At 45.5% G+C, this 12,188-nt stretch overlaps 1 long non-coding RNA gene across 1 annotated transcript in view; it reads left to right on the forward strand.

Annotated features, from left to right (window-relative positions):
* The first annotated feature begins 1,011 nt into the window (after positions 1-1,011).
* The window catches only part of LOC140194530 (uncharacterized), a 52,467-nt gene continuing 41,290 nt past the window's right edge, over positions 1,012-12,188 (forward strand). The window contains exon 1 of the long non-coding RNA XR_011885235.1: positions 1,012-1,088. This is a non-coding gene — a long non-coding RNA (uncharacterized lncRNA). The remainder of the gene's footprint in view (positions 1,089-12,188) is intronic.

The following is a 12,188-nucleotide window of genomic DNA, read 5'->3' on the forward strand; positions in this document are numbered from 1 at the left end:
TGTTGTTCAAGATTTCCAGCGTCTGCACAGTCTCTTGTATTTATGAGCTGCTGCTGAATTTTGATGAGTACATTTCTTTTACTCAACTTGGATTTACATGACGCTTTGAAAGGCAAACATCACAAAATGATAGATACTAAATTGCCCCTGAAAGAACGATTCATCCTGAGCTGGAATCTATCAGGTAAGGTTGAAATCCCCCTGACCACAGCGTTACAAAGGCTGAGACAGTTTTAACCTGAGACTCCCTCCCATGATGGTCAATAGTGTAATCAAAATTGATGGGGAGTGGGGGGAATGCAAACCATTGGATGGAATTTATCTGCCAGCAGAGAATGCAGGAACAGATCCCAGCATGTTAGCAGGTTTTCAGAAGGACAAGAAAGGGAGCCAGGTGTGGGAACTTCCCCTTGCAGGAAGCCATCAACGGCCTGGTGACTTGAGGGTGGAAGGAGATTTGATAGAGGTGTACAAGATGATGAGAGGCACAGTAAAGTGAACAGCCAGAGACTTTTTTCCCGGGGTGGAAATGTCTAGTACAAGGGGGCATAATTTTAAGGCAATTGGAGGAAAATATAGTGGAGATATCAGAGGTAAGTCTTTTACATAGTCAGTGGTGAGTGCATATAATGCATTGCCAGCGGTAGTGGTAGAGACAGACACATTAGAGACATCTAAGAACCTCTTAGACAAGTACATGGATGAAAGAAAAATAGGGGGCTATGTAGAAGGAAAGGGTTAGTGTTACTATCTCAGAGACATGTTTATTTTATATGTTTCTGTCATAAATCCATGATTATTTGAGTTCATAGCCGTAACAAAAAAGATTAAAATGTAATAAATAAGATGTTAAAAAGGTAACATTGATAAAAAATGTGTTTAAAACATATCACCTTAAAATATTGTTTGATGAAGAATTTTGTGCTCTGTATGTAAGGTTTATTTAATGTAGAGTGCAACGGGTCACATGACCAGAGTTTAATAAGAGCATGACTGTGGCATTATGGGTCAGAACCAACATGGAAGCAGAGAAAGACAGATGGCCCTAAAATAATCTCATTCTGCATGTGGTCCAAGAGGCGCACAGGGTAATTGTTTTCATTTGTTTATATTGTGTGTAACGTTCTTGGTGTGCTCTTATGTTGTCAGTGATTTTATTTCATTTCAGCACGCTTCTGTTGTGCTAACGTGTTTTGGGCCTGTTTATCGGCAGACACTAGTTTCAAAGACTGAGAGATGTATGCTTCAGACCTTTTATGTCTTTTATTTTCTTTGTAGTTTTCACAGTGTCTGCTGAAGAAAGAGAGAGAGAGAGATAAAAATAAATCTTCAAGGAGATCTGTATGATGTGTGGCCGTTATTTCGTTGGACCGGTGTAATTACAGTAAGATTGATTTTGAGTGTTAAAAGATCAGCACAACATTGTGGACTGAAGGGCCTGTGATGTTCTATGTTCACCCAGCCTTGTGTTGTACTGTTGGACAACACTGTACGTAGAACATAGACCAGTACCTTACAGGAACAGGCCCTTTGGCCCACAATGTTGTGCTGAACCAACTAAATTAGTAATCAAATGGCCAACTAAACTAATCCCTTCTGCCTACACAATACCCATCTCCTTCCATTTTCCTCACATTCATTTGCCTATCTAAATGTCTCTTAAAAGCCCCTATTGGATCTGCATCTGCCACCACCTTAGGCACCCACTATTCTTTGTTTTATAAAGATGCAGCATACCTTTCTGACTTTTGAACTCAGTGCCTCAACTAATAAAGGCCAACATGCTAGATGTCTTCAAAAACACTCAATCAACCTGTGCAGCCACTTTCAGGGAGCTATGAACGTGGACCCCAGGATCCCTCTGCTCATTGACATTGTAGGGGTCTTGACCTTATCTCGTACTGTCTCTTTACATTTGACTTACCAAGGTATAACGCTTCACGTTTGGCTTGGTTAAACTCTATCTGCCATTTCTCCACCCATATTTGCAAATGATCTATATCTCACTGCATTTTTTCCCAGTCATCTATGCTATCGACAATGCCACCAATCTTCATCAACTATCTGAAAACTTTCTAACCCACCCATCTACATTTTCATTCAGGCTATTTATATTCATCACAAACAGCAACGGTCCCAGTATAGATCCCTGTGGAACTCTGCTAGTTACAGACCTCCAGCTAGAATGAGTCCCTTTGACCTCATAGACCCTTTGTTCTATGGACAAGCTAGTTCTGAATCCAAATGGCCAATGCACCATGGATCCCCTGCATCTTAATCTTCTGGATGAGACTTCCATGAGGGACCTTGCCAAATGCCTTACTCAAATCCATGCAGACAACATCCACAGCTCTACCTTTATCAGTCACCCTTGTCACCTCGTCAAAAAACTCAACCAAGTTTTGAGCTGCCCCGCACAAAGCCAAGCTGGTTCTCCCTAACTGATCCATGGTCCTCCAAATGTCCATGAATCCTATCCCTGAGAAGGGAACATGTTCAGACACCTCTGTGCATTTAACATATCAAACAAAGAGAATACGTAGATGAAAATTACGAACTTTTGGGATCATGCAGTAATTCCTTAATTTCAGTTAGAGATGGGTTCTACTAATGAGAATGCACCCTGGTGTAGAATCATGTTACATTGCCACTTCTGATCACCACAACCTGACAGGTGGATGATGAATCAGTTCTCACACTGATAGCGAATGTCTTACATTAAAATTTGGAAATCCTGCACTTGCCACTTGATATTTTACTCCCAGTTAGAAGCCTCTTGACTAAGCAGACAGCCAATCCTTCATCTTAATACATCTCCTATATGACACGCCTTGCAATAGAGAGTGAGGCTTCAAAAATTCATTTTTACCTTCCCCTCACCCCCACCCAGGAAACAAGGTGAATTTTAAATTCTGATTCCCATTCCCGTTCTGACATGCCGGTCCATGGCCTCCTCTTGTGGCAAGATGAGGACACCCTCAGAGTGGAGGAGCAACACCTTATATTCCATCTGGGTAGCCTCAAACTTGATGGCATGAATATTGATTTCTCCTTCCGGTAAAAAATTCACTCCCCCTCCCTTCTTCTTCTATTCCGCACTCTGGCCTCTTACTTCTTCTCATGAGCCTATCCCCTCCCCCTGAGTTCCCTCCTCCTTCCCTTTTTCCCATGGTCCAATTTCCTCTCCTATCAGATTCCTTCCTGCCCAGACCTTTAACTCTCCCACCCACCTGGCTTCATCTGTCTCCTTCTAGCCATCCTCCTTTTCCTACCTCCACCTTTTTATTGAGTCTTGGCCTGAACTGTCAACTGTTTATTCATTTCCATGGATGTTGGCTGATCTGCTGAGTTCCTCCAGCATTTTATGTGTGTTGCTCTGATTTCTAGCATCTGCAGACTTCCTCGTGTTAATAATTTTAAATTATTATAATTACTTTATTGGGCATTGGTCACCTCAAAATGAAAGAAAGGAGTTTATTACTAACAGTATCTGTGCACAATATAGTTTCATGTAAGCTTCTTAACTTCAAAGTACATTTTAGACTATACAGTAATTATGAGGAATTCAGCCAAAATGAGTTCAGTTTACTTATTTAAGAGCTCTTCATGGACAGTATGGGCATGTGGCCAAGTGGTTAAGGCATTGGACTGAAGGTCGTGAGTTCGAGCCCCAGCCGAGGCAACGTGTTGTGTCCTTGAGCAAGGCACTTAATCACACATTGCTCTGCGACGACACTGGTGCCAAGCTGTATGGGTCCTAATGCCTTTCCCTTGGACAACATTGGTGTCTTCCATACAACCTTGCCCAGGCCTGCGCCCTGGAGAGTGAAGACGTTCCAGGCGCAGATCCATGGTCTCCCAAGACTAACGGATGCCTTTACATGGACAGTCTTTGCACAGATATTACAAAGTATTTCAACCCAGAGAGTTGGTCACAGGACACCAAACTTAAAGTGAGAAATATTACTCACTAAATCAGTGCACAGTTTGCATACATTGGGGTGACACGGTAGTGTGGTGGTTGGTGCAGTTGCTCTACAGTGCCAGACGTAAGATCAGGGTTCAATTCTGGCTGCATTCTGTGAAGAGTTTGCATGTTCTCCTTATGAGCACCTGAATTTCCTCCGGCTGCTCCGGTTTCCTTCCACGGTCCAAAGGTGTCTGGTTAACATCAGTAAGCTGTGGGCATGCTATGCTGGCACCTGAAGCTTGGCGACATGCAGGCTGCTCAGTGCATTCCTCACTGATTTGATTGGCCATAAACAGCACATTTTACTCTATGTTTAGATGTACATGAGAGCAAAAAAGCTAATCTTTATATCTCACCATGAACAAAATTTGGAAATGCGCTCGAGTAGTGTCACAAGAAAGGAGGAGGAATAAATTGGCAGAAAGTGCAGGAAGCTGATATTAATGACAAATAAACACCACACTATTGTGTACGATTGCACCCTGTGTTTTGTTTTTTGCAACGAAAGGTGAAGATGAAACAATGGGCAAACTCACGCACTAATAAATAAGTCAAGCCAGCTGTGACGTTGCCCCGGTGGTCAACGAGGGCACATCTGGCATACACTTTCAGTTGTCATATATGAGAATAAAGGGCAAAGAAAAGGCTTTACTCGAAGGGTATTCGTTCCAGCAGAAATACTTTCTAAAAATAATCTACAACAAAATGACTAAATATAATGTAGTGTTGCTTGGGTATCCACTGGCATGTGCTACATCATGTAGTGATCCATAATCATTCAACCAGATTTGGTTTCCCACGTGATGTAACCTTGGACACCACATTACCAATACAGCAAAAATGGAGCCATTTCATTCTGTCTCTTCCTGGCCTAAATTAATACAGTGATTCAGGGATAAGATACCATAACAACCCAAAAACCCAAATTCCGCCTTGAAAGTTGGACTTGTCACTGGATGCATGGCAACACTTGTGGGCTCCCCCTCCCCCACCCTCCACCCCGCACACCCTCATTATCATACTGTTTTGGTTATTAACGCAAATGACGCATTTCACTGTATGCTTCGATATACCTCTGACAGATAAAGCTAATATAATCTAGCTTAACTTGTTCCCTACTTCTTTACAATGCCACCTTCTGTGAATAGCACGAATACTAATTATTATTGTCAAAGATAACATCATCAAAAGAACAACTATAATAAAGTATTTATTATAGTTCATTTATTATGTCCTGTGTTGTATCTTGTGGGCAATAGTTCTTGGCAAATTTTTCTACAGAAGTGGTTTGCCTTTGCCCTCTTTCTGGGCAGTGTCTTTACAAGATGAGTGACCCCAACCATTATCAATACTCTTCAGGGATTGTCTGACTGCTGTCAGTGGTCGCATAACCAGGACTTGGGATATGGACCAGCTGCTCGTACGACCATCCACCACCTGCTCCCATGGCTTCATGTGACCCTGATCACCGGGGTGGGGGCTCTAAGCCGATTCTACTCCTTGCCCAAGGGTGCAGGCTAGCCGAGGGAAGCAGTGTCTTACGCTTCTTTGGTGGAGACATATCTCCACCCTGCCACCCCGGTGTTGTGGACCGAGTGTGGGAAGGGGGCAGAGAGAGGAGAATCATAGTTGGGACAAGGGGAAGGGAGAGGGGAGGGAGCAGGAAGCACCAGAGAGACATTCTGCAATGACCAATAAACCAATCGATTGGACTCAAATGACCTTGCCTGGTGTCTGAGGGTTGGGTGTGTCTGCACCTGTGCCACCCCTTACCTCTGCCGCCCCTCCTGCAGCGCGCCACCCTTACTATTCTCAACATCCTTTGCTCCTGCCAGATTTACAAACTTGCTCTCCTCTCCACATTGACAAATCTAAGGCACCCTTGCTACTTATCTGTATGTGCATAAGATTTTGCATAGTACAATATACAGTAAACATTCCTTTGTAATAAATATAGAACCTTGACTCACTGGGATTTCTGTCTCTTTCTACACTGTACCAGCCTACCTCCTGTTTATACAATTACTAAACAATTAAGATTCAGCTGGGAATCGATCAGGCCTATCCACAATGTGTTCCTTCTTGTATGGGACACAAGATAATCATGTCAAAGGTGAGCAAAAAGATCAGAAATTTCACCATCCCATTTCCACAGGAGATAGAATTCACTTTGAGTGTGTTGCTCCAAAATGAATTCAATCTCTCAGCATTCAGAACCTTTTCTTTGGAACAGTACATGTGCTGAGCAGTTTCAAATTACAATACTGCTACCATGTTTTACAATGAGATGGAAAACATGGTCCACACTGCTACAGAACCTTCTCAAGGGACCTCTGGTACTTTGATTATATAAAGCATCTATGGTTGCTGTGTCTACATTTCTGAGGAGATTGAGATGTGCAAGGAACCCCCCACCCGCCCCCCGTCCCTATTTCTAACAACTTTCCATAGCCGCACCACCAGGAGTGTCTTACCTGGCTGTATCATTGTGTCGTACAGAAGATGCAAGGCATCGGACCGCAAGACCCTATACAGGATAGTAAAAACCACAGAGAGGATCACCAGGGTCTCCCCCCTATTTGTAACATTTACCAGGAACGTCGTAGAACAAAGGGATTGAAACATTGTTGAGGATCCCTGCTATCCTTCCCACAATCTCTTTGACCCACTACCGTTAGGAAGGAGGTACAGAAGTATCAGGACGAGGACTGCCAGACTGAGTAACAGTTTCGTCCCTCAGACTGTGAGACTAATGAATACCCTGCCACCACCAAGGTCTCATTATTAGGACATTGAGCTGTTTACTGTTTACCTGTGCTGTGCACTACATGCATTTTGAATAATATTGCATTAACTTAATTATGGTAATACTTTAGTTTATATTCTGTGCATGATATATGTTTTGCGGGTGTATTGTGGTCCAGAGGAACATTGTTTCATTTGGTTGTAGACATGTACAGTTAGATGACAGTAAGCTTGAACTTCAGCCTTGTAAGGTTCTCATAGCAAATCAAACAAATGAAAGTTATGACAACATCAAGCTTCTATTTTATGTTTGAAAGAATGTATAGTGTAGATGAGGAACAATGAGTTATGATTTTGCAAAATGATGTCTCTAGTACTGAAGCACCTTCATTTACTCCAAAAGACTGAGGTTTGGTAAAATACTGAAAGGCTTTTATTCGCTGTACAATACGACCTCCACAGTGAGTGTCTGCCCCCGGACTGAGGGGGAGGGGCAAGGCGAACACCTTTATACAGGACTCTGTGGGATGAGCCACGGGGCAGTCAGCAGAGGGGCGTGTCCAGACAGGTAACCGAGTTACAACATATATACATGGTTTACCACATTCACCCCTCCTTTTTTTAAAAAAGAGTCCCGCGGGGTGAAGTGACTGACAATATTTACAAGAAGTATATTTACAGGTTAAGTCTATCAGGCAGTCGAGTCCGTCGCTGTGATCTACGTAGCACCAGCGGTGATTGCACCGGCGATGGCGGTTGTGCTGGCTCCGGCCTGACTTCAGGTGCCAGCACGTTAGGCGTCGGTAATCCTGTGTGTGTGTGCGTCGCACCCGGTATGGGAGTGTCGTGTGGTGTCGTATAGGGTTTGGGGTGCACAGTGTCTCGTAGATACATACATTGGTGGGTACGGGGTCAATAGTCACCACGGAGTGTTCAGGGTAGGGGCCCGGAGCTCCTGCGGGCGCCAGGTCGCGGATGGAGACCGTGTCCTCCCGCCCATCAGGTAAAACCACGTAGGCATACTGGGGGTTTGCATGAAGTAAGTGAACCCTCTCGACTATTGGGGAGTATTTATTGATCCTCGCATGTTTCCGGAGCAGCACTGGCCCAGGGGACATCAGCCAAGATGGTAGGGTGGTTCCAGTGGTCGATTTTCGGCCATATCATGAGTCCACAATGCTGCACCGTGGCCGGGTGGATAAAACTCTCCGTGCTGCCTGTGCCAAACAGGCAGCTTGTCCTGTGCCCCTCCACCAGGATGTCCATCATTGACCTTGCGAGCTGGTGGGGAGCGTTTTGGTCGAGGGTCACAGAAGCCAGGGTGGGGTCGCTGTCTTGGTCCGGCGTGGTGGGGTGCCCCGTGAGCACCCGTTGGTCGTAGGCGGTGGGAGGTGGCGCCGACCAAGATGGCTGCCCCCATGTCTCGCATGTGGTGGTGGCGTGCAGGGAAGATGGCGGCAGGCAAGATGGCGACCTCCACGTCTCGCACGCGGCGCTGCTTGATCCCGCTCGTGGTTTTGACTTACAGACCTTGGCGAAGTGGCCCTTCTTTCCGCAGCTGGAGCAGGTAGCTTGTCGGGCCGGGCAGCGTTTCCGGGGGTGCTTTTCCAGTCCGCAGAAGTAGCACTTCGCGGACTCACGACTGGCGGCAACCGAGGTCGATTCGCCAGCAGGTTGCGGGGTCTGCGGCGCCCACGAGGCCATCGGGGGATCGCGTGCCTGGAGAGCCTCGGAGTTATGCAGAGCGGCCTCCAACGTATCAGCCAGCTCCATCGCTGAACTTAGGGTAAGATCGGCTTTTTCCAGCAGCTGCTGGCGCACGTACACTGACCTGGTCCCCATAACGAAGGCGTCCCTCACTAGGAATTCTGCATGCTGCGCTGCCGTCAGCTCCCGGCAATTGCAGGCTCGCACGAGCGTCTGTAGGGACCGGACAAACTCAGCACTCGATTCCCCGGACCGTTGTTGCTGTGTCGCTAAGCGATGCCGAGCATAGACGCTGTTTATCGGCCGCAGGTATTGTCTTTTGAGTGCGTTCATTGCGCCGTCGTAGTTCGGCTGGTCTCTGATCAGCGAATAAACCCGTGGACTGACCCTGGAGAGTAGAACTCCGCGCTTCGCTACGGGTTCGGTTGCTTTAATCTCCTCTAGATACGCTTTGAAGCAGGCCAGCCAGAGTTCGAAAGCGTTTCCAGCTTCAGGTGTTTGCGGATTGGGGTCTAATTTTTCTGGTCTCAGGGACTGTTCCATGTTTTAAAACGTACAGCGAATAAAATTGAAGCACCGTCAATTACTCCAAAAGACTGAGGTTTGGTAAAATACTGAAAGGCTTTTATTCGCTGTACAATACGACCTCCACAGTGAGTGTGTGCCCCCGGACTGAGGGGGAGGGGCAAGGCGAACACCTTTATACAGGACTCTGCGGGAGGAGCCACAGGGGCAGTCAGTAGAGGGGTGTGTCCAGACACGTAACCGAGTTACAACATATATACATGGTTTACCACAAGTACACACAAAAGATTCTGCTGATGTTGGAGATTATGCTCAACACACGCAAAATGCTGGAGGAACTCAGCAAGTCAGATATCAGATGTTGAGGGGAATAAAGAGTCAACATCTCAGGCCAAAGCACTTCATTAGAACTGGAGAGGAAGGGAGCTGAAGCCGGAATAAGGAAGTCGCGGTGGGTAGGGGAAGGAGTACAAGCTGGAAGGTGAGGGGTAGGTGGGTGAGTGAGGGAGGGGAGATGAAGTAAAAAGCTCATTGAATATATCTGATATTTTTATTGCATTTCTAACACAGTATCTCTCCTGTAATTCTATTTTCTACATCGCCTAAAACGACTACTGAATGGCTCCAGAGTTATGAAAGCTGCCAAATTAAGGCCAATCTTTCCTCTTCACTATCTCCTTCTCAGCATTTTAACTCTGGGAAGATTTTGTGTTAGCCAGCAGATCGACAATAAAAGTTCAGAAGTAAGTGGATTCAAATCAGGATTTTAGAAAAGAATGAGATGGAAAATTGTAGATAAGAGTCAGGCCTCCTTTAAATCACACCTCTTGTCTTGTACCTGTGACCCCTAGTTTTGGATTCCCTTACACTGTGGAAAAGATTAGGACCATCTACCTTAACTCTCTTGATTTTTATAATCTGCTCCTGTACTTAATGAATACTTTGACTCAGTATTCAGTATTACTATTGATTTGTACTCCAGGGAGCGCGAAGCGCAGAATCAAATATCGCTATGATGATTGTACACTCTAGTATCAACTGTTTGGCGACAATAAAGTAAAGTATTCACTACAGAAAAGGACCTTGGCAATTATAGAGATGACTTACAGTGGACTGAAAGCTTGAGCATATAAACATTTAGAAAGAGGATGTGCTGGAGCTTTTGGAAAGCATCAAATTGAATAAGACACTGGGACCGGACGCCAGGCTACTGTGGGAAACAAGGGAGGAGATTACTGAGCCTCTGGTGATGATCTTTGCATCATCAATGGGGACAGGAGAGGTTCTGGAAGATTGGAGGGTTGCAGATGTTGTTCCATTATTCAAGAAAGGGAGTAGAAATAGCCCAGGAAATTATAAGCCAGTGAGTCGTACTCCAGTGGTTGGTAAATTGATGGAGAAGATCCTGAGAGGCAGGATTTATGAACATTTGGAGAGGCATAATGTGATTAGGAATAGTCAGCATGGCTTTGTCAAAAGGAAGTCGTGCCTTACGAGCCTGATTAGATTTATTGAGGATGTGACTAAACACATTGATGAAAGTAGAGCAGTAGATGTAGCGTACATGGATTTCAGCAAGGCATTTGACAAGCTACCCCATGCAAGGCTTATTGAGAAAGTAAGGGGGCATGGGATCCAAGGGGACATTGCTTTGTGGATCCAGAATTGGCTTGCCCACAGAAGGCAAAGAGTGGTTGTAGATGAGTCATATTCTGCATGGAGGTCGGTGACCAGCGGTGTGCCTCGGGAATCTGTTCTGCGACCCCTACTCTTCATGATTTTTATAAATGACCTGAATGAGGAAGTGGAGGGATGGGTTAGTAAATTTGCTGATGACACAAAGGTTGGGGGTGTTGTTGATAGTGTGGAGGGCTGTCAGAGGTTACAGCGGGACATTGATAGGATGCAAAACTGGGCTGAGAAGTGGCAGATGGAGTTCAACCCAGATAAGTGTGAAGTGGTTCATTTTGGTAGGTCAAATATGATGGCAGAATATAGTATTAATGGTAAGACCATTGGCAGTGTGGAGAATCAGAGGGATCTTAGAGTCCGAGTCCATAGGACACTCAAAGCAGCTGTGCAGGTTGATTCTGTGGTTAAGAAAGCATACGGTGCATTGGCTTTCATCAATCGTGGGATTGAGTTCAGGAACCGAGAGGTAATGATGCAGCTATATAGGACCCTGGTCAGACCCCACTTGGAGTACTGTGCTCAGTTCTGGTCTCCTCACTACTGGAAGGATGTGGAAACCACAGAAAGGGTGCAGAGGAGATTTACAAGGGTGTTGCCTGGTTTGGTGAGCATGCCTTATGAAAATAGGTTGAGTGAACTCGACCTTTTCTCCTTGGAGCGACGGAGGATTAGAGGTGACCGGATAGAGGTGTATAAGATGATGAGAGGCATTGATTGTGTGGATAGTCAGAGTTTTTTTTCCCAGGGATGAAATGGCTAGCACAGGAGGGCATAGTTTTAAGGTGCTTGGAAGAAGGTACAGAGGTGATATCCGGGGTAAGTTTTTTACACAGAGTGGCGAGTGTGTGGAATGGGCTGCCGGCAGCAGTAGTGGAGGCAGAAACGATAGGGTCTTTCAAGAGATTCCTCGATAGGTACATGGAGCTTAGAAAAATAGAGGGCTATGCGTAACCCTGGGTAATTTCTAAGGTAAGGACATGTTCGGCACAGCTTTGTGGGCTGAAGGGCCTGTATTGTGCTGTAGGTTTTCTACGTTCTATGAACCCAAGGTGACTATGTCCCTGTTGAAGTGCAGTGAGGTGCTGAAGTTAAAAAAAAGTGCAGCGAGACATCCAAGTTTTAAAAAACGCAGTGAGAAAAGGTGAGTGAAACAGTGCAGCACGTACTTCTTCAGAAAAGGAGATGGTAGAGTTTCAAAAAAAGACAGGAAGCAGACAAATTAAGGCATTGGACTAGCGACCTGAAGGTCGTGAGTTCGAGCCCCAGCCGAGGCAGCGTGTTGTGTCCTTGAGCAAGGTACTTAATCACACAGTGCTCTGCGACGACACTGGTGCCAATCTGTATGGGTCCTAATGCCCTTCCCTTGGACAACATCGATGTCATCGAGAGGGGAGACTTGCAGCATGGGCAACTGCCAGTTTTCCATACAACCTTGCCCAGGCCTGCGCCCTGGAGAGTGAAGACTTTCCAGGCACAGATCCATGGTCTCGCAAGACTAACGGATGCCTTTAATTTAATTATGAATAAAGTTTATTTTGATATTAAACAA

The sequence above is a fragment of the Mobula birostris genome, chromosome 3 (genome assembly GCF_030028105.1).
Source record: "Mobula birostris isolate sMobBir1 chromosome 3, sMobBir1.hap1, whole genome shotgun sequence".
Taxonomy (NCBI): domain Eukaryota; kingdom Metazoa; phylum Chordata; class Chondrichthyes; order Myliobatiformes; family Myliobatidae; genus Mobula; species Mobula birostris.